Raw genomic sequence first — 20,375 nt, 5'->3', positions numbered from 1 at the left:
CCCTGTATCAGTGATGGGCTCTAATTGCAAATACTAGGAATCTAAAATTGGTGTTTTATTTATTTTTGACGTTTCATTATTGGTTACATTAGCTTATTAAGTACATTTCTTGTTCAGAAAACTGCATTGCTCTATGTAGTCTGAATTAGGTTTCTAGAGAGCTTATCAGATCTTTTTCTTTCAAAAATAATTAGAAATCATTTTGTGATGTCATAAACTACTAATAACACCAAGTATACATACTGCCTGAATTTATTGATTGGATTCTGTAAAACATTTCCTAATATTTCTTTGGTTAACTTGGAGTTGCCATTATTTTTTGGTAGTGTATTTGATTTTTGCTGTTATATCCACATATATTGCTCATTAGACTATCATAAAAGAAATAAAGTAATTTAAGCAGAAGATTCTTGGCTATATTTGGAAGACGAGCAATATTTCCACTGCTGGTCAAGAAGATAAGAAATAGCAGTAAAATAGAATTTCTTAAGGGTCAAAAAAGAAAAAACAAAACATAATACATTTGAAAAAAAATTCAGTGTGTTTTCAAGTATGGTTAGAGTTGGGCTTTTAGAGTAAGTATGGAAGAATTTCCCTGTTCCAGAAACTAAATAAGAGCTAATTAAAACGTTCAGTAAAACCAACAAAGGCAAGTCTACAATGTACAAAGGGGAAGATTTAGCTGTGACTTTACAACATGAACATGAAGAGAAGGAAAGATTCATGACCAAGGCACAGGTTTAGAATGACTTACTATCACTGTCGTCTATAAAATTAATAGATGACATTAATTTATAATGTCATGTTTGTCATTTATAATAGATGACTGTCAGCATTAAAATTAATATTTAATTTTGAACAGATTCTTAAATTCTGCATACATACTACTGAATATCTAAACTTTATAACAATTGTTTGCTGGAATTACAGGAAATGTTAGTTTTTCCTTTTTTCATTTTCTGTATGTGAATTGTTTACAGTAAGCATGCTGATTTATAACACATAATATGTATGATATATAATAAAAAACCAGTAAAATTTCAGCATTTATAAAAAAAGACTGGAAAGAAATACACTTAACATGATTACAGTAATTGTTTCTAGTTGGTGGAACCATGAAAATTTTTTTAAAATTACTAAATTTTATTCATGTATATATGCCACACTTTTGTGTGTGTGTGTGTGTATGTGTGCTTTTAATTCAACGTATTTAAACTAAAAAGAACAAAACAAAAGAGTCCATTCATTTATCCCACCTCTAGTCCTCCAGCTCTAGCAACCACCAATCTATTCTCTATGTCTTTGAGCTTGTTATTTTACTTTTTAAGGTGTTTCTTTTTTTCTTAGATTCCACAAATAAGTAAGATTATATGATATTTGTCTTTTTTTGACTTATTTCACTTAGCATAATGCTGTTAAGGTCCATCCATGTTGTTGCAAATGGTAAGATTTCATCGATATATATATATATATATATATATATATATATATATATATATAGACACACACACATATATATATATATACACATACTGCAATTTATTTATTCATCCATCGATGGGCACTTAGTTTGCTTCCAAATCTTTGCTAGTGTAAATAATGCTGCAATGAGCATGAAGGTGCATATACATTTTTGAGACTGTTTTGTTTTCCTCAGATAAATACCCAGAAGTGGAACTGCTGGATTGTATGGTAGTTACCTTTTTAATTTTTTGAGGAACTGCTGTAATGCTTTTTCCAGCTTCTTTTAAATGATTGCAAAGAGCAAATTCTTTCTGTGCCCTTAGATGAAAACTTGGAAACTACCCCAGCAAAACCAATGGTTGGTTAATTTAAGTCTTAAAACATAATCACAATCAAGTAACAAAAATATCCATTCCCATGAAATAATTAAGGTCAAAATCTGATTTAAAATTAAGTGAGGCTCTTTTGCTTTCCCACCTAAATCTGGAAGAACCTTGAAATTTGGCAAAGAAAGCAGTAGTTTCCTTTTTTCCCCCATCCTTCCTCCCAAGCTTACTAACTTTTTTTTCTCTTTTCCGTCTATAGCAGTCCTACTCCTTGCCTTCAGCATCTGGAACAATAACAAGAGCAGAGGTAAAGGATAAAGAAAACTTCTCTATGGACACTGGATTAACCGGTGCTCTCTGAATTGGGTATTTGGTATTCAAAGCTGACTCACTTTTATGGCTCTTCAGAAACCCTCCTCATCCATTTTGAAGACTTAGTTACCTGCAGTCCCCCTGACAGGAGTAAATGTGCCTTTATCCCTGGTGGTCCCTTCATCTTTCTTCATCACTAAGGATTGTCTCCTCCATTTTTTCCTGACTGAAGCCTATTTGTCCTTCTAGACTGGGTTTTGGACAAGACCTAAAATGACCCATGGAAGTTCTTGCTGATTATTAGCCCACAGCTGGCTCAGGAGTACTGACAAACTCTTGGAGAATCTAGCTCAACAAGCTCTTCCTTTACTACGCCTTCAAAGCAGCTAGCTAAGAATCTCTTTCCCTTAGATCTTCCAGGTGTCAGTCAGACCTCAGCCTTTGCATTCTGTAACCTTCAGTTTTAAGTCTTAAGTGTTCTCCCTGAATCCTCTTAATTTTGTTAAAGGGGAATTACCTCCAGTGTTGCATTCCTTTTTGAATACAGGAGAATCCTAGTCCACAAAAAAATGTCTCTGCACATAGTCTTTGAATAATTTCTTGGAAGTTCTTATAACTGGTTTTGGAGTTTGGAGGTAGCCACCAAACTCCCCTACCCCTTTGGTGGGGCAGGACAGGAAGAGAGATTTACAGCACAACTCATTCCAGATAAATCTTTTAAAATCCTCTCTCACATTCAAAATCTTATCATCTGCTATATCCTTGTTATGAGTGAGAGGGTCAAAGTTTATCTAACATATTTCAACAACTATTCTAAACCTTTCATTGTTTTTCAGTATCTCCTTTGGAATATACCTCACCTAGCTTAATATTTTCTTCTGTATTCTGCTTCAAATAAACTCTAGGTGTTCTTTATAGTTTTAGAATTGTACTATGAAAAACTCTTATTCATTTATATAAATTATTACAGTAGCACAATTTCTTTCATTCATCTTTTGTTATGATTGTTAGTCCTATTAAATGTTCTGAGAATGTTTTTTTCCTTGTATGGACTCCAGCTCTCTTAATCTTCATCCAGGTAGTATCGTGTCTCATTACCAAAACAAGTCATTTTCTTTTAAAGTCTTTTATTATTCTCTTTTCTCCATTAAAACACCATCAATCTAATCCTTAATGCCAAATCATTGTGAGTGAAAGAAAAGTTCATCCAACTTCTATAGGCAAGTTACAAAATTAATTACAATTTTTTCAATGTAAGATTGATATAAATTAGGATGAATATATAAAATGAAATGATATTGAAATGATATATGCAGTCCGTTGAGTAATATTTGATCCTGCTAATTTTCTGCGACCACTCATACTCCAATATTTAAATTTCAAGCAATGACACTTGAAATGAAGCACATTTTATCATCATGGATAACTCTTGTTATATGATTATCATTTAAGAAAAGAGTACACCTAGTCATATTTCAAATCTTTCTAATATTGCGTGCTATTAAATTTAGCTGTTTTGTTGTTTAAAAATTTTGGACAGCTTTCATGAATGTATACATGAGTAAGGAAGATTCTCTTACTTTGTTCTGAGGTTTTGCTTTAGGGGTGGAAAAGAAGAAATATTTTCTTTCTTGTCCTTTCCCCATCCCTCCCTCTCTTCCTTTCCTCCTTCCTTCCTTTCAAGACATATTTGCTGTAAGTAAAAAGGAAGTTGACATATGAATCTGTTTCTCCTAAATCATTCCCATTAGCAATGTACATCGCATCTACCCTAAAATTTGTTACAATTATATATCCTCAGGCCATCTACCATTTGAAGTTAATTTTTGCAAGCCAGAGAGAGAAGTAACAACTAATACACGCCATACCCCTTAATTTCTTTCTTCTACATAGAGAAAAGACACAGGAAAGAGTTTGTTCCAAGTGCCTCAAACTGCTTAGTGTTTAGGGGGAAGAAAAAGGTAATTGGGAAGTGCTTTTAAGAGAAATTAGTTTCTCTTGTTAACTGCCATCAAGATGAATTACACTCAGCTTCATCACAGAAGCAGAAATGAAATCTAACATATTTGCAACTAAGACAATAGTGGGCATATTTTAAAATTTCATCAGGTAGGGCCTATTATTTAAGATTCGTTGCTACTGTCATTGTCACAACAACCTACATTATTCAAAGCAAGCATCAATTCCATTAGTCAGTCTCTCCTTTGCTGTCAAAGATGCAAATACAGGTTTGTGTTGCTTAGAGTAAATGCATCCTCTGAATGGAAATGTGTCAGGAAATATTAAATGATGTAAGGTATGATTTGTGAAATAAAATCAAATAAATAGATGAGTTCCTCTCTCTCCCCAAAATGGAAAATTCCTTATAAAAATCTGTAAGATTATGAGTTCTTTGTAGATGAGGAGGGTATGATAACCACCTCTGTATTCCCAGTACATAAGGTAGAGTTGGTGCTCAATGGTCTGTTACTTAACTGGTGCCCAATACATATTTTTTTAAACAAATTACTCAATAAGTAGATGAATGAATAAAAGAATGAAAATCAAAGAAGCTTTGCTTAATATGTTAACAATACACTAAGGAAAATAATTTGGCCTTAACATTTCCCTGGGTGTTCAGGAAAATATGAAGTAAACCATTGCAAATTTTCAAATATTCTATAATGAGTCATTTATGTCAACTTGGGGGATGGCAATACTTCACTCTGCTGAACAAGACTGAAGTGCTCCCATAATTAACTATATTTGAATAGATTTTCTCACATGCTCACTACTTGCTTGATTTCATCAGTACGCATATCCAGGGGTCCAAAACACCAGGGGGAATTACATTTTTTGTCAGTGAAAATTATGAGATAAAGATCCATTTCATGAGTAAAGGATGAAACTTACAACACTTTCCCCAGAGGCTAGACATCAAAATTGGATATTGGTCCACTGCTTTAAAGGGTTTTTAGTTCAGGATTTCCCTGGTGGTGAAGTGGTTAAGAATCCACCTGCCACTGAAGGGGACACAGATTCGATCTCTGATTCAGGAAGATCCCACATGCTGCGGAGCAACTAAGCACGTGCACCACAACTACTGAGCCTGAGCCCTAGAGCTCCCGCACCTCAACTACTGAGCCCACGTGCCGCAACTACTGAAGCCCACATACTTAGAGCCCATGCTCCGCAACAACAGAAGCCACCGCAATGAGAAGCCTGCGCACCACAACGAAGAGTAGCCCCTGCTGGGCACAACTAGAGAAAGCCCGCGCACAGCAACGAAGACCCAACACAGCTAAAAGAAAAAAGGTTTTTAGTTCAAAGGTCACAAAAGCGATTCTGTTAAAACATCAAGACTGTCAGTTGAATTTAATCAGATTAATAAAATAGCATATTTACTTTGCTTAAAAAGTTTAAGTAAATGCTATGTGTTTTTATTTATTTGATGGATGATCTAATTCTTTCATACCATATCTATGTAGTTAGAGAACACCATGCTTATTTTACTTTACTACCACTATTTATTTTATGAATATTATGCTAACTACTTGAAAATTTGCATATAATGCCTCATGGAGTCCATGATAATTTAAGCTATATTTGAAAAACAGAAATTGTTTGCAATACTAAGTACTAAAGACAGCGATTATTTATTACGAATCTGTTATGTGTCATGTACTTTAATTTTACTTCATCTTCATTTCAACTCAGTGATTTTGGTATTACAATCCTTATTTCATAATTGAAGGATACAGTCAAAAATATTGAGTAATTTGCCCATGTCTAGACAACTAATAAGTTATATTCCCAGCTTACCCAGTCTTTCATTATGCCAAACCTCCATTTATGACTGAATGAACTGAAGGTTCTCTCATTCATCAACATCACTGCCAGGCTAGTCCTCTTTGTATTCAAAGCGATTCCATATCTTCTCACTAAGTTCTCTACTCAAATAAAGGTACAAAAGACAAGCAAATATATAAATAAATATGTAGAGTGTTATGGGACAATGTGGATTCTCCACTCAGTAGTTTCAACCACATGAAAGAAGCTCAACTCATAGTGTAACAATAGTGTAACATTTCTGGCCCTTCTTTTTTTCTTTACTTATCTTGGCCCAGGAGAAGTGTAGTCACTTCTCTGACTAATACATTTGGAAAACTAGATTTGGAAAAACAAAGTTTGGCTCAGTAAATCCGTTATTTCTCTTAGGAGCAAGCTACCTACTAGAATTGGGAGTTCTCCTCTGTTCATTTTTTTTCTTTTTTTTTTTTTAAGGCAATTATAATTATGTTTTTAATCCACTTTTGTATCATTCTTCTTGTTTTCATCTTTATTAAATTATATATATATATATTTAATATCTTTATTGAAGTATAATTGCTTTACAATGTGTGTTAGTTTCTGCTGTAGAAAAAAGTGAATCAGCTATACGTATACATATATCCCCATATCTTCACCCTCTTGCGTCTCCCTCCCACCCTTCCTATTCCACCCCTCTATGTGGTCACAAAGCACCTAGCTGATCTCCCTGTGCTATGTGGCTGCTTGCCACTTGCTATTTTACATTTGGTAGTGTATATATGTCCATGCCACTCTCTCACGTCATCCTAGCTTACTCTTCCCCCTTCCTGTGTCCTCAAGTCCATTCTCTATGGTCTGCGTCTTTATTCCTATCCTGCCCCAGGTTCTTTAGAACCAATTTTTTTTTTAGATTCCATATATATATATGTTAGCATATGGTATTTGTTTTTCTCTTTCTGACTTACTTCACTCTGTATGACAGACTCTACGCCCATCCACCTCACTACAAATAACTCAATTCTGTTTCTTTTTATGGCTGAGTAATATTCCATTGTATATATGTGCCACATCTTCTTTATCCATCCATCTGTTGATGGATACTTAGGTTGCTTCCATGTCCTGGCTATTGTAAATAGAGCTGCAATGAACATTTTTGTACATGGCTCTTTTTGAATTATGGTTTTCTCAGGGTATATGCCCAGTAGTGGGATTGCTGGGTCATATGGTAGTTCTATTTTTAGTTTTTTAAGGAACCTCCATACTGTTTTCCATACTGGTTGCATCAATTTATATTCTCACCAACAGTGCAGGAGGGTTCCCTTTTCACCCCACCCTCTCCAGCATTTATTGCTTGTAGATTTTTTATGATGGCTATTCTGACCAGTGTGAGGTGATACCTCATTGTAGTTCTGATTTGCATTTCTCTAACTGACAAAGGAGGCAAGAATATACAATGGAGAAAAGATAGCCTCTTCAATAAGTGATGTTGGGAAAACTGGACAGCTACATGTAAAAGAGTGAAATTAGAACACTTCCTAACACCATACACAAAAATAAACTCAAAATGGATTAAAGACCTAAATGTAATGCCAGACACTATAAAACTCTTAGAGGAAAACATAGGCAGAACACTATGACATAAATCACAGTGATCTTTTTTGACCCACCTCCTAGAGTAATGGAAATAAAATAAACAAATGGGACCTAATGAAACTTAAAGCTTTTGCACAACAAAGGAAACCATAAATAAGATGAAAAGATAACCCTCAGAATGGGAGAAAATATTTGCAAATGAAGCAACTGACAAAGGATTAATCTCCAAAATATACTAGCAGCTCATGCAGCTCAATGTCAAAAAGCAAACAACCCAATCCAAAAATGAGCAGAAGACATAAATAGAAATTTCTCCAAAGAAGACATACAGATTGCCAACAAACACATGAAAAGATGCTCAACTTCACTAATTATTAGAGAAATGCAAATCCTTTGTTCTTTAATGTCATAAGTACTACCTGGGTAAGCCTCACCTGTGGCAACGCCAGCCTTATCCAGTGCTCTCACAGGTATGCTTGCCCATACCTACCTGGGACAGTTTTTTCACATGCTAAGCTACAACTTCCATCTCTGTCTCTATCAGAAATAACAGTGAAGTTTGGCCAACATTTAATATTCCTTCACCTTATTTCTCAATTTGCATACATTTGGATTTAAATAAAAAAGAATGTTATTTTTTAGGCCCCCTCATACCCTTTAGAGACCGTTGCAAATGATAACTTTGTAAATTTACATACATATACATATATATACACAAGCACACAAAACATAAAATTAGGAAAAAATTACATTAAAACCATATCAATAGCTGTGTTTAGGTATTACTTTGTTATAGTAAGCCAGTAATGGACCTACTTTTACTGGTCTAGTCTTGTTCTCAAAATTCAAGCAAGCAAAGAGAAAGTATGAGTGATAGAATGAGTAGTATGAATAGTATTGATACTTTTCCTTCTGTTTTTTCAAAATTATAACACATATGTGTGGTGTTTTCTTTATTAAAATCAAACCAAAAATTTTTTTTGAATGACACTGTCATGTTTTATCTAAGCAGCAACCTGCTGTATCATAAACCTGTGAAAGGAAAAAATTGCTACATACTATTTTTTCTTTTTGAACATATGGGCAAACATATATTTAACTACAAATAACATAAATATTGACATAAAAGTGCCTATTCCTATGTCTGGGCATGAAATATTTAATTTTAATGTCCTAAATATTTTACATTAGCATCTGTTTTTGCAAGCATATGTTTATAAATTACGCTGACATTCTGAATAAAGTATCTTCTTAAATAGCAAAGTTAGGTAATCCATAGGGACCAACAATATAAGTGTTGTGTTTATATTAGAGATGTCTCATATTTTTCTCAGCTAGTCTTTTGATTGAGAAACTATATTTTAAATTAACTATAGTAATAGTATAGCACCTTTAGGATATACATACATATTCAACACCAGAATAATTCACATCAAAAAATTAATTCTGACTCATTTCTGGTATCTGCCTCTAAAACAAGAGTGGAGACAAAAAAATCAAAAATATAAATATGACCACTCATGAAATAAGGCAACTTACTCATCAGGTATAACTATGCACATTCTTTTGTTTCAGCTCATCAAGTTCTCTACTTTTCTAATTCCAGCATTTCAACTGACTGGGTATATAACATATAGACTAGAAAATCAGCCTTAGTAACTCTAATTTTTAATGCGTTTTGGCACTTGAGCATTAAAGCTGTCCAAATATAACTGTTTGGAGAGTAAGAATAAAATGAATTTTTAGTAAAAATGAATATGAATCTTTCCTAGGTGACTTTATACATCATAGTATACAGTGGAATTCTTAGGTGACCAATAAAATTATGAAAATTGTCTTTACTCATTAAAATACATCACTTTTATTCTTTCTGTGTATTGAGAAAAATAAGCCCAGTAAAATAGACCTACCACAAACTTTCTATATAAAATCTACAGGGAAAAAACAAAACTCCCAGGGTTTTGTAAAGATATGGCATGTGGGCATGCATAAAACGAAAAGCACATATAAACTAAAAAAAAGTCTTCTAATATGTAAAATGAACAAGAATGAAAAAAGATATAATCAAGGGATTTTAAAAGACACTTTAAAAATGAACTTTATTTTAGGAGCGGAGGAATTTTCATATCAGCTCTTAAATGTTTAAAAGAGATCATTGGTTTGGCCAAGATTCAGTGATGATTGCCCAAGTTAATTTTTCAATTCAGACTGTTACTGAGGTGGGCACATTACAGGCACGAAATATTGATGACATTGGATGACATACTGAGCAGGGCTGTGATCCTTAAAAGAAGGGAAACACATAAGATGAGCCACATATTCTCCCTGGGATTCTGTCTGGGATTCCCTTTCTAAACTGAGACGATAGAGACCAAAAAGAAAGCCGTCATCTCGCATGGCAGAGGAAATGGAAGTTGGAATTCAGGGATGCAAAAGAAATGGAATGAGACATACAGGATACCAGAGAGGAGGGAGCTGCACAGAAAAGAGACTCTAGCAATCTGCACAGGGATCTCCTTAAATATTTGACCAAATATAATGAGCTCTTTGTATGCAAGGAAGGACCTAAATCTATCATAAATAGAGATATAAAATTCCTTAATACAATTTAGTAAATTGAATTCAACAGTAAAGGAAAACATAACACATTAGAAGCAAGTGGAATTTTCTCAGAAATTCACTAATTATTAGTGTAGTGTATGCACACACTATCGAAAAAAGGAGACAGATTATATGATCATCTCAGTAGATATAGAAAAAGTACTTGAAAAAATTCAAAATCTATTTATAATAAAAAAAAAATTTCAGCATAGTGGAAATATAGAAAACCTGCTCTAATTTGATAAAGGTCATCGATAAACAACCTGTAGCTAATATCATATTTTATGGTGAAAGGATGAACATTTTACTCCTAAGATTTGAAACAAGGCTGGAATGTGTGAAAATGCCTTATTGAGCATTATCTGGTAAGCCCTATCTAGTGCAATAAAGAAGAAAGAGAAATATGAAGAGGAGGAAGAGATAAAGGAGAGGGAATGAAGGTACCATGTTCAAAAAAGAAGTAAAATCATTCTTTGAAAAAAAAGGTTACATGAATGTGTACATGTAAAACACTAAGGAATCTAATATGAGGGAAACAACATATCATATCAAGGTGCTGCTGAATGATTAAGAACATGGATTATCCACCTACTATTTACAAGGACTACAGCAAGTTTTGTGGGTGTCTCACACGATCCTTTTGCTGACAAAAAGGACCTGAGAAGTTTTGAAGCCCTAAATGTTATAGGATGAATAAGGTAGACAGGGATAGATGGAGAGATACAGGTATATAGATACAAGAATATATAAATACTTATATATATAAAACTTTGAATAATCAAAATTAAACATATTAAATAAGCATGTATATGCACATAACTATCTGTTGGTTCGCAAACTGATTCCCATATACAAAGAGCAAGAAGAGATTGAAGAAAAAGTCAGACCACTTCATATTGTTAGCGTGTAGGTTTAATAAGCAAGGGAACTTATATACCAAGCTTGTCTTGGGCAGCCTCAAGAGTAGTAGTAGATCTCCACACCCGTCAGAATCTTAAAAGTTTATATAGAGGACTTACCTGGGTTCAGCCGTGTATGCAGCCCAGATGGTCTCAACAACACATTGCTCTCTCAAAGCCGTGTCCTTGAAAACTGCTCTGGTTCTGGGAACAGTGGGCAGAATGTACATTCCAAGGACAGGGGTGAGGGTGCAGACCTTAAGACTGACCAGGTCCAGCTGGCAGGTCAACTGGCAGTCACATCCTCTACATGACCCCCTCCAACACTATCTATCTATGTATCTATCTATCATCTAAATATCTATCTATCTAAATATCTATCTATTATCTGTCTAAATATCTATCGATCTAAATATCTATCTATCCATCCATCTATGTCTATCTTTCTACAACTCTAAGCATAAAAAGGAAATTTTGCTACGATTGAGAATACTAAAATTAATAATCAAATATATCTCATACTTTGAAAGCTTCTGAAAAAATAAAATAAAAAATAACAAAGTTACCCTCATGGAAGTAAACATTTGGCTTCTAAAAGTGACTACTCTGAAGGGGAATTACTGATTTAGATGTGAAATTTCTCATCTGCCTGCAGACAAAGACAATTCATTGTTCTTGTTACATATGCTAAATTGATAATAATCAATTGTCACAAGGAAGATTGCCCACATAAAATAAATATATGGGGCTTCCCTGATGGCACAGTGGTTGAGAGTCTGCCTGCTAATGCAGGGGACACGGGTTCGAGCCCTGGTCTGGGAGGATCCCACATGCTGCAGAGTGACTAGGCCCGTGAGCCACAACTACTGAACCTGCGTGTCTGGAGCCTGTGCTCCGCGACAAGAGAGACCGCGATAGTGAGAGACCTGCTCACTGTGATGAAGAGTAGCCCCCGCTTGCCACAACTTGAGATAGCCCTTGCACAGAAACGAAGACCCAACACAGCAATAATTATTTAATTAATTAATAAACTCCTACCCCCAACATCTAAAAAAAGAAAAGAAAGATACTGGGAAAAGCATTTAAAAAAATAATTTAAAAAATAAATAAATAAATATATGGTATATCTTAAAGATCCACTCAATATGTTTGCAAAGTATATTAGGTTATCAAACTGTCATCACTTATCCCTGTGCTTTGAATCATGCATATTCTGAATAAAAATTATGCCTTAAATCCAAGTATCTTCACTAATTATTTAAATTAACTTTTGATACTTTCCACAAGAGTATCTACAAAGTGATTAATTACAATATGATAGCAATAGTTTTTAATGGTAATATAATGCAGAATAAAGATAATTTTTGAGTGTGATCAGGGAATTTATTCCAGAGACATTATTGTACAAAGTCTTAAGAGCTCTGCATTGAGCCAAATTGCTTTGGCTCAAATACTGACTGTGCTACTTAATGTTTTTTTGTTTCTTTCTTTCTTTCTTTGACCTTGATAAAGTTAACTCACCTATGCCCTAGTTTCCTCATGTATAAAATTTTAGCCGTCATAGTACACCCATTTCATTGATTTATTGTGAGAATTAAATGGAGAATTTAAATTAAATTTAAATTAAATATGGAAAGTTTTAACTAATATAAGGAAAAGTTACTTTCTGATCCATAGGAAACTCTCTATAAATGTTCACCTGTATTTTTTTTTTTTTTTTTTTTTTTTTTTTTTTTGCAGTACACGGGGCTCTCTCACTGTCATGGCCTCTCCCATTGTGGAGCACAGGCTCCGAACGTGCAGGCCCAGCGGCCATGGCTCACAGGCCCAGCCGATCCATGGCATGTGGGATCCTCCCGAACCAGGGCACGAACTCGCATCCCCTGCATCGGCAGGCGGACTCTCAACCATTGCTCCACCAGGGAAGCCCTTCACCTGTTTTTTTATATCCTCTTTCACAGATCTATTGTGAGATGCCCTCTTATAATTGGCAAGTCTTGAACAGTAGTTTTGAATCACATACCTATTAACATTATTATAATTATATTAGTTATGATTATTTGATCACCCAACATATACAAGCTACTGTGATAAAAACTTTATTTTACCTTATATATTCCTCACTAAAGTCCTATAATATGGCTATCATTCAAGTTTAGCTAATGGGAGAAATGAGTTTCAGAGAGTTTAATCAATATTACTTTCAAGAGCTGAGATTCAAACTCAGGTTTGTCTAAATTTCAAATTATTCTTTGTTACATTAGCATTACTAATTTATCACATTCTCACTCTCTTGGCCTTCTATCCTCATATATTTCTAGTTATGAAATTAAAAGTTACTGATAATGTTGTGAATGACAAGAAGACTAGAAGTAAAGTGTTTTTTCTTGTTGCTGTGTCTACACTATATAATACACTGCCAAAAATATGTTATCAATATTCTAATTAGCAGCAGCTGGTGTCTTTATTGTGGGTAGGTAGGTCACTTTTATAGAAAAAACAGGAAGAGCTATACTAAAAACCATATTGATTTCTCAATTAAAAGCATAATTTATCTAAAAATATTGAAAGTATAATAGTATTTGAAAACAAAATAAAACAAAACTAAATTAGTTGTACTTTGCTAAGCGATCCAGAGAAAAGGCCAAGTTCATGTGTGTTACGGCACACAGCTCCCTCTCTGTACCAAGCGACCTTCTACAACCCCTCCGAGTGGCTTGCTCTTTGCCCAGGTCTCTTCTCTGATAATTCAAAGAGGAAGGGTGACCTTTCCATGGAAGTCCCCATTTTCCAGTCATAATTAGTATGATTAAGACATAAAGAGAAAAAAGCATCCTTATTACGGGACTCTACACCAAACTGTGGATGAGTTATAGCTCTGCTTAACCTCAGGTAGTACTGACATTTAAAAAATTGAACTTCTTAAGACACATGCATAAATCTCTAATGTTGGAATTTCAGAAGAAATGTTTTTGAGCAAAAGCTTCCTCCTGGAGCCAGTAAAAGTGTTACATTTTGGGTGAGAACAGTCATGATTCTTTTTAAAGATAACGTTGAGTTTCAGTGGACAGTTTTTCATGTTCAGCTGATGCTGTCCTATAATACCATTACTTGCCATTAAACATCATCAACCAGCCTTTTCCAGCCCTCTCTTGCAGTTCAATCTTTCAACAGAAGACAGAAACTCTCTCTATTGTTCTTGCTATTTGTTCAAAACTATCCTCAAACTTATATTGCGTATCTTCACAAAGGCAATTTGTGAGTACTATTATATCTCCCTGAAATGTTTTCTTCCCTTCCTACTTCACACAGCCTGGCTAACTCCTTTCACTCACAGATGAGAGGCCACTGACTGCAAAGGACTTTTCAAGAATCAATAAAGTAATTTTGCACTTCAACAACGTATTCAAAATGTATTCCCCTCAAAAATATGTACTTCTTAACGACAACAATCATGGCATGCCCACTTTTGTATGCACAACACGGAGAAAATATGTGTAGAGTGAATTACTGAGAGGTACTGTGTGGAAGACAAGGAAGGTGGCAGACTATCAAGAGGCTTTACCCTTTAGTAGGGATTATACTATTGCTCATTTATTACAACATAAGAGTGAAAAAACTGACCTCATAGGTCAGGTGCAGATAAAATTCTCTGGAAATGTTTAACACGTTCTATTTCCAACCACAAATCTGGGAAAGTTAAAGAAAATATAGTCTTCCTCATCACAAATTTTTCACCATTTTACTTGTTTACAGGAGCCATCATAACATTAAATAGTCTTTGGGAAAAATAAATATGAGTGTTTATAACATTTAGTACTTATTTTCTGCTAATTTCTGTAGATTAAAAACCCCTGGGGAAATTCTGTCAGGTATTTTATCATCCATGGTATATAGCTTGATTGCACAAACACAGGAATTGTCAGTGGTTATTGTGAAGTACGTGAGTCATAAACCAGAGACATCCTACTGAAAAAAAGATAAAATGTATAATTGATGAGACATTAATGTAAGTGAGGAATTAAGATAAATTAAGATAATTGCCCATCCTACAATATGGGCCAACACATCTGGATGGCTATGTTCTGGTTCATGTACCTTATTTGAAATATTAGCATACATCTTGAGATGAACAATCTGTGGATGGGAAATCACAAACATCAATGTACAGTGGGGTTGATAGAGAATTATGCATCCTCATATACTCAGATGGGAAATATACTGTCAGTGTCTGTGAGAAAACTGTCAAAAGTACATGGATCCATTTATGTAAAGTGGGAAAGATATCATGGTTCTATTTGTTTTGTGATGTAGTAAATATTACTAAATTTCCATGAACAAAATAAAATGTCAAAGAAAAAAACGCAAATACTAAGAATAAACATGTCACCAAATGTCCATTTTTTCGAGAAATAATTTTGCCTCTATGATGTTTACCTTTGTTGGTTGAAAAAAAAAATAGTTCCCAAAGTGAAGGCACAGGGGCACACTACCCATCATTCCAGACTAGAGATCAGTATTCGAATGGCAGAGGAAAAGACTTGGGCATTTTCGTACATCCTGTGGGCTATGAAGACTTAGATCTGTCTTGTCAGATCCCAAGAAGTAAAACAATTGTATCAGAGAGCTTCAGAAGTTGTAACGGCAATAGCATCTGATGGCACGGGTGTCTTATTACCACAGGCTGCTTTAGCACAAGAACCCTGGAGACCTCTATTCTATGAAGCTAACTGGATATGATCCTGGCAATTATTAAGTGCAGTTAGGTATTCAATGGCAGCAAGCTGCCTATAGCCAAGCAAATGACAATCATTTCAAAGTATACCTCTAAGGTCAATTTTACTCCTTTAACTTAGACACAGCACTGAGCCAAAATTCATACTGATACATTAATGTAAAGTTTCATCATCCTACTTTTAATTTAGAGTTTCAGATTTTGATTCATTTAGAGGACAGTCAAGTGACCTCCCAGAAAAATGTTTATTAAATAGTAGTGTTTGCTGTGGGAGTTCAGAACCAAATCACAAATTATCTTTTGGATCCCTATCAATGTAAAGACCTGAAATCCAGATCAATGATTGTGAGTAAGCCGCTCTCTCACAAGCATGTCTCTTCCCCCTGCCCACACACACATGCTTCTCAAGTCTCCCTAGATCTAAACTGAAATACACGTCACATGAGAACAGTTCTAATAAAAATATAATAATAATAGCCAATACATATTGAGTTTTCCCTAAGTTCAGTCAGTGTTGTAACAATTGTTCTAACTTTTAAGTTTAGAATACTGTTATATTTACAGAAAAGTTGCAAAGGTAGCACAAAGAATTTCCATATGCCCTGCATCTGGTTTCCTCTATTGTTTAGCCCCTATATTAATATGATACATTTGGTACAATTAGTGAACCAATACTGATACATTATTATTAATTAAATTCATAATTTATTTGCATTTCTTTTGTTTTTTTCCTAATTATCTTGTTTCATACCAAGATCCCACCCAGGGTACCACATTACATTTATTCATCATGTCTCATTAGGTTCCTGTGTGACAGTTTTTCAAACTTTCCTTGACTCTGATGATGTTGATAGTTTTGAGGGTACTGGTCAGGTATTTTACAGAATTTCTTTCAACTGGGATTTGTTGGATATTTTTCTCACAATTAGACTGGGGTTATGGGTTTTGGGGAGGAAGACCAGAGAGGTAAAGTGCCATTCTCATTACATCATATCAAGGATACACACTATCAACATCCCTTATCACTGTTGATGTTAACCTTGATCACATGGCTGCAGTAGTGTTTGTTAGATTTTCTCCACTGCAGGGTTCTTATTTTCCCCTTCTCATACTTCAGTCTTTGGAGAAAATGAACTATGTACAGTCTGTACTTAAAAGGTGGGGAGTTATGTTCCACCTGATTGAGAGGTGTTGGTGCATCTTTCATGAATTGGCATATTGAATTTTCAAGATAAATACTATGAGGTAGGTGATATTATTCCATTTTATAGATGAGAAATCTGAGGTATAGATGGGTTTAAATAAAGTAAAAGTGCCCACAACTGCATATCTAAAGTTGGTTGATCTCCAATATGAACTTGGACACCCCAGTTCCGAATCCTGAGCTCGAAGTCAAATGTGCCTTTGATTAGCTCAGACAAGTGAAGTCGAAGTGATGTTCTGAACATTAGAGTCAAGTGGCTGAAAGCCCACCACATAGAAGAAACTGTATATTTGTACTGGGTATTCCAGAAAGGCAAAACTGAAACCAATGGATGGGATACACAAAGAGAAGTACTTCAACCCAAAATGTTGAGTAATAAAATTAGAATTAATAAGCTACCTGAGACTAGCAGCACTTGGATGACAGAATTATTTCAGAAAGAATAACATAATAAGAATGAAAACATATATCACTTAGAATGGTTCTCCCACTCTTATAAGTGTTTTAAATGCATTGATTCATACAATAATCACAACAACCCCACAAGGTAGCTAATGTGATTATCTCCATTGTACAAAGATAAAATTGAGGCACAGAAAGTCTAAATAAGTTGCCCAAGCCCACACAGCTAGTAAGTGACAGAGTAAGATTCAAATCCAAGTAGTCTTAGTTCCACTGTTCTTGGTTTTACCACTGCATACTGCGTTCTGCATGGGGTTGGAGGCTGATGTAGCCCTCACTCAAAATCTGCTAGATGCTGTGGTGTCTTCAGTTTTCCTAGAGAAGTACATTCCCCTTATCATTATAAAATTTATAACCTTTTATTAATGCATGTTAATGCTTATAATTTTAAGTTATAATTTCCTTGGATAAATATAAAGACAGACCAACTCCTTCAGTCTTACTTCAGGAAGTAAATCATGAAATCGGAGACAAAACAGGAAGTCATCAACTTAGAAAAGTGAATATATATTCCTATAAAGAAAAAAACAATAAAAGGGTTAAATAATATATGTCTTTACAATCCCACAATACCCAATGATTTTTTTTCTAAGTGTAATAAAAGTCTTGCTTCTGAAAATTGAGTCTTTATTTTCTTACTTGTGTCTTGTAAAACAAATAACAAGATCGGTTCATTCATTTAACAAAATAATTATTTTGAACCAACACAGAAACCAGGGATGGCATCTGGAATTTCCTTCCACGTTCCCTGGAGCTAAGGGTTTAAAGAGATGTTCCAAAAACAGGTTAAAAAAATATCTCAGTTCACCAAACTGAGTCTACTTAACTTGGTAAATTTCCAGTCCTGGTCAAGAGAAAGAGTAAGAGCAGAAGGCTGAGAACTCAACTAAACTCAGGAAAAAGCACCGCTTTCTCCTAGTCAACATCACGATTACACACAATTAAAAGGGTGAGAAATCTGAGTTTAAGGCGGAAGAGAAAAGGAGAGAGGGGTTATGTTGTGAACCTCTATCAGCACTGAATCGTACCTGAGCAATGTAACAAGCGGAGACAATAAATGCAATCCTGTGGTTCACCTTTCAGATTTCCGAACTGGAACATTAGCTCAGGTATACAGAATTGATCTGGGCGATGCCTGGAAACGGGAGGTCTCCAGGAAGTGTGATAATGAAAGGCTTTGTCTCCACCCACACACAGTGTGCTGGGCTGCTGACAAAGTAGAATCTACTGGGTTTTTCCTGACTGACACATGTGGTTAATCGAGTGTCACATTGTGTTCGTGCTACCTCTGTTCCGAAGCACACAACAAGAGATCATCCCTGATATGTGATAGCTCAGAGCAAGCATTAATAAAGCATTTCATTGATCTGGCAATGGCAATAGGTAGACCCCATGGCCCATCTGCTTGACAACCATTGCAAATCCTTTTTCCCTCTCCCCGCCTTTCCCAGTATGATTTAAGCACATGGCCATTTAGATTGATTTATGGGCCACTAAGATACCACTGCTTTATCTACACCCGGATTGTAAGCCTCCACCCTCCCAAGCCACAGCACTGTACCGCTGCCCATGCCTTTGCTTCATTAAAAGTTTGCATTTCATGAAGAAATGCTAGAAGTACTTCTGCAAGGCTGCTGGATAGAGTCACACATGAGGAATCAATAGTCTTTTTAAGGGGATCTAAAAGCTCATGGGTTGAGAAGTGGGGAGGAGAAGATGATAAGGAGAAAGGAAGGAGCAGAGGTTTAATTTTAATGCTGGTTAAATACTATAAGCCAGATGTTGTCCATCAAGCCCTGCCTGACTCTCCCAAGCAGTGCTTGTCACATTAATCATCTGTGTTACCATAGCAACTGAGCCTATCAATTTTACTATTATAATTACCTTTTTGCAAGTAGACTTCTAACACCAAAGTGTGTGCTTTCTGAAAGCTATATCCTCATTGTTTATTATAGGAGCTGTACAAAGCAGAGCAAAGAGAAGGCCTTAACTAAGAATTTGGCCAAAAAGTGTAACCAAAAGTTGGGGTCCGTCTGCTCGCCACTCAAAAGCCAATAAAGAAGCCAGGTTGGTGGAAAGGAAAGTTTGCTTTATTTTGGATGCCAGCAACTGGGTGGAGGGGGAATGGATGCCTGTCCAAAGGCTGAATCCCCCAACTGACAATCAGTGGACAAGAGCTTTTATAGGCGGAGGGAGGGGGCTACATGCAGAAACAGCACAGTCAGCTCTGACAGTCATCTTGAAGTTGGTCATGCAGTGGTCTGATCAGTGTCATCTTGATTACTTTAAGTACAATTAATCTTCAGTTCCAGGGTCAGTTTGTTCCCATTTCCTTGAGGCCAGTTCTCAGAATTGTGGCAGCCTATCTCATGGCTACAGCCTGGTCATCATGTAGTTAACTTCTTCCACCTGCTGTGGGTTTCATCATCTATAAGACAGCTCACAGGATACGGCTCAGAATATTATCTATAGCCCTTAAGGAGGAACTAAAAGCTCTTGACTTTGCTTAATGACTAAGCTATCACTATTTGGTCTCCTTTGACTGTTTTCCTTTGTTTCTGCATTTTCTCATTTCTATGATTAAACTTATTCTTTGGCTAAACTTTCTCCATAGACAAAATGCAGGCAGAGGGCATGGCAGGGTAGGACTTTAGGGTTTTGCTCCCTTTCAAGAGTACGCGAGTGATGAAAAAGTCAGTGTTAAGAAGAATGTGTAGTTTATTCATTCACATAAATCAGAGGCTGTCGAACATTTCAGCCTCAGGACCTCTTTACACTCTTAAAGTGTTAGCCACCCATAGATCTTTTGTTTATGTGGATTATGTCTAATAGTATATGTCATATTTAAAAGTCTAAGGTAGTTTTGGAATATTTATTTATTAATTCACTTTAAAAAGAAGAAATAAACCCATTATATGGTAACACAAATACTGTATTTTATGAAAAATATCTATGATATCAACAAGAAAATGATTTTATGGGAAGAGTGG

This window comes from Phocoena phocoena, chromosome 2 (assembly GCF_963924675.1).
Source record: "Phocoena phocoena chromosome 2, mPhoPho1.1, whole genome shotgun sequence".
Classification (NCBI taxonomy): domain Eukaryota; kingdom Metazoa; phylum Chordata; class Mammalia; order Artiodactyla; family Phocoenidae; genus Phocoena; species Phocoena phocoena.
The sequence above is the reverse complement of the archived record's forward strand: the minus strand, read 5'-3'. Positions refer to the sequence as shown.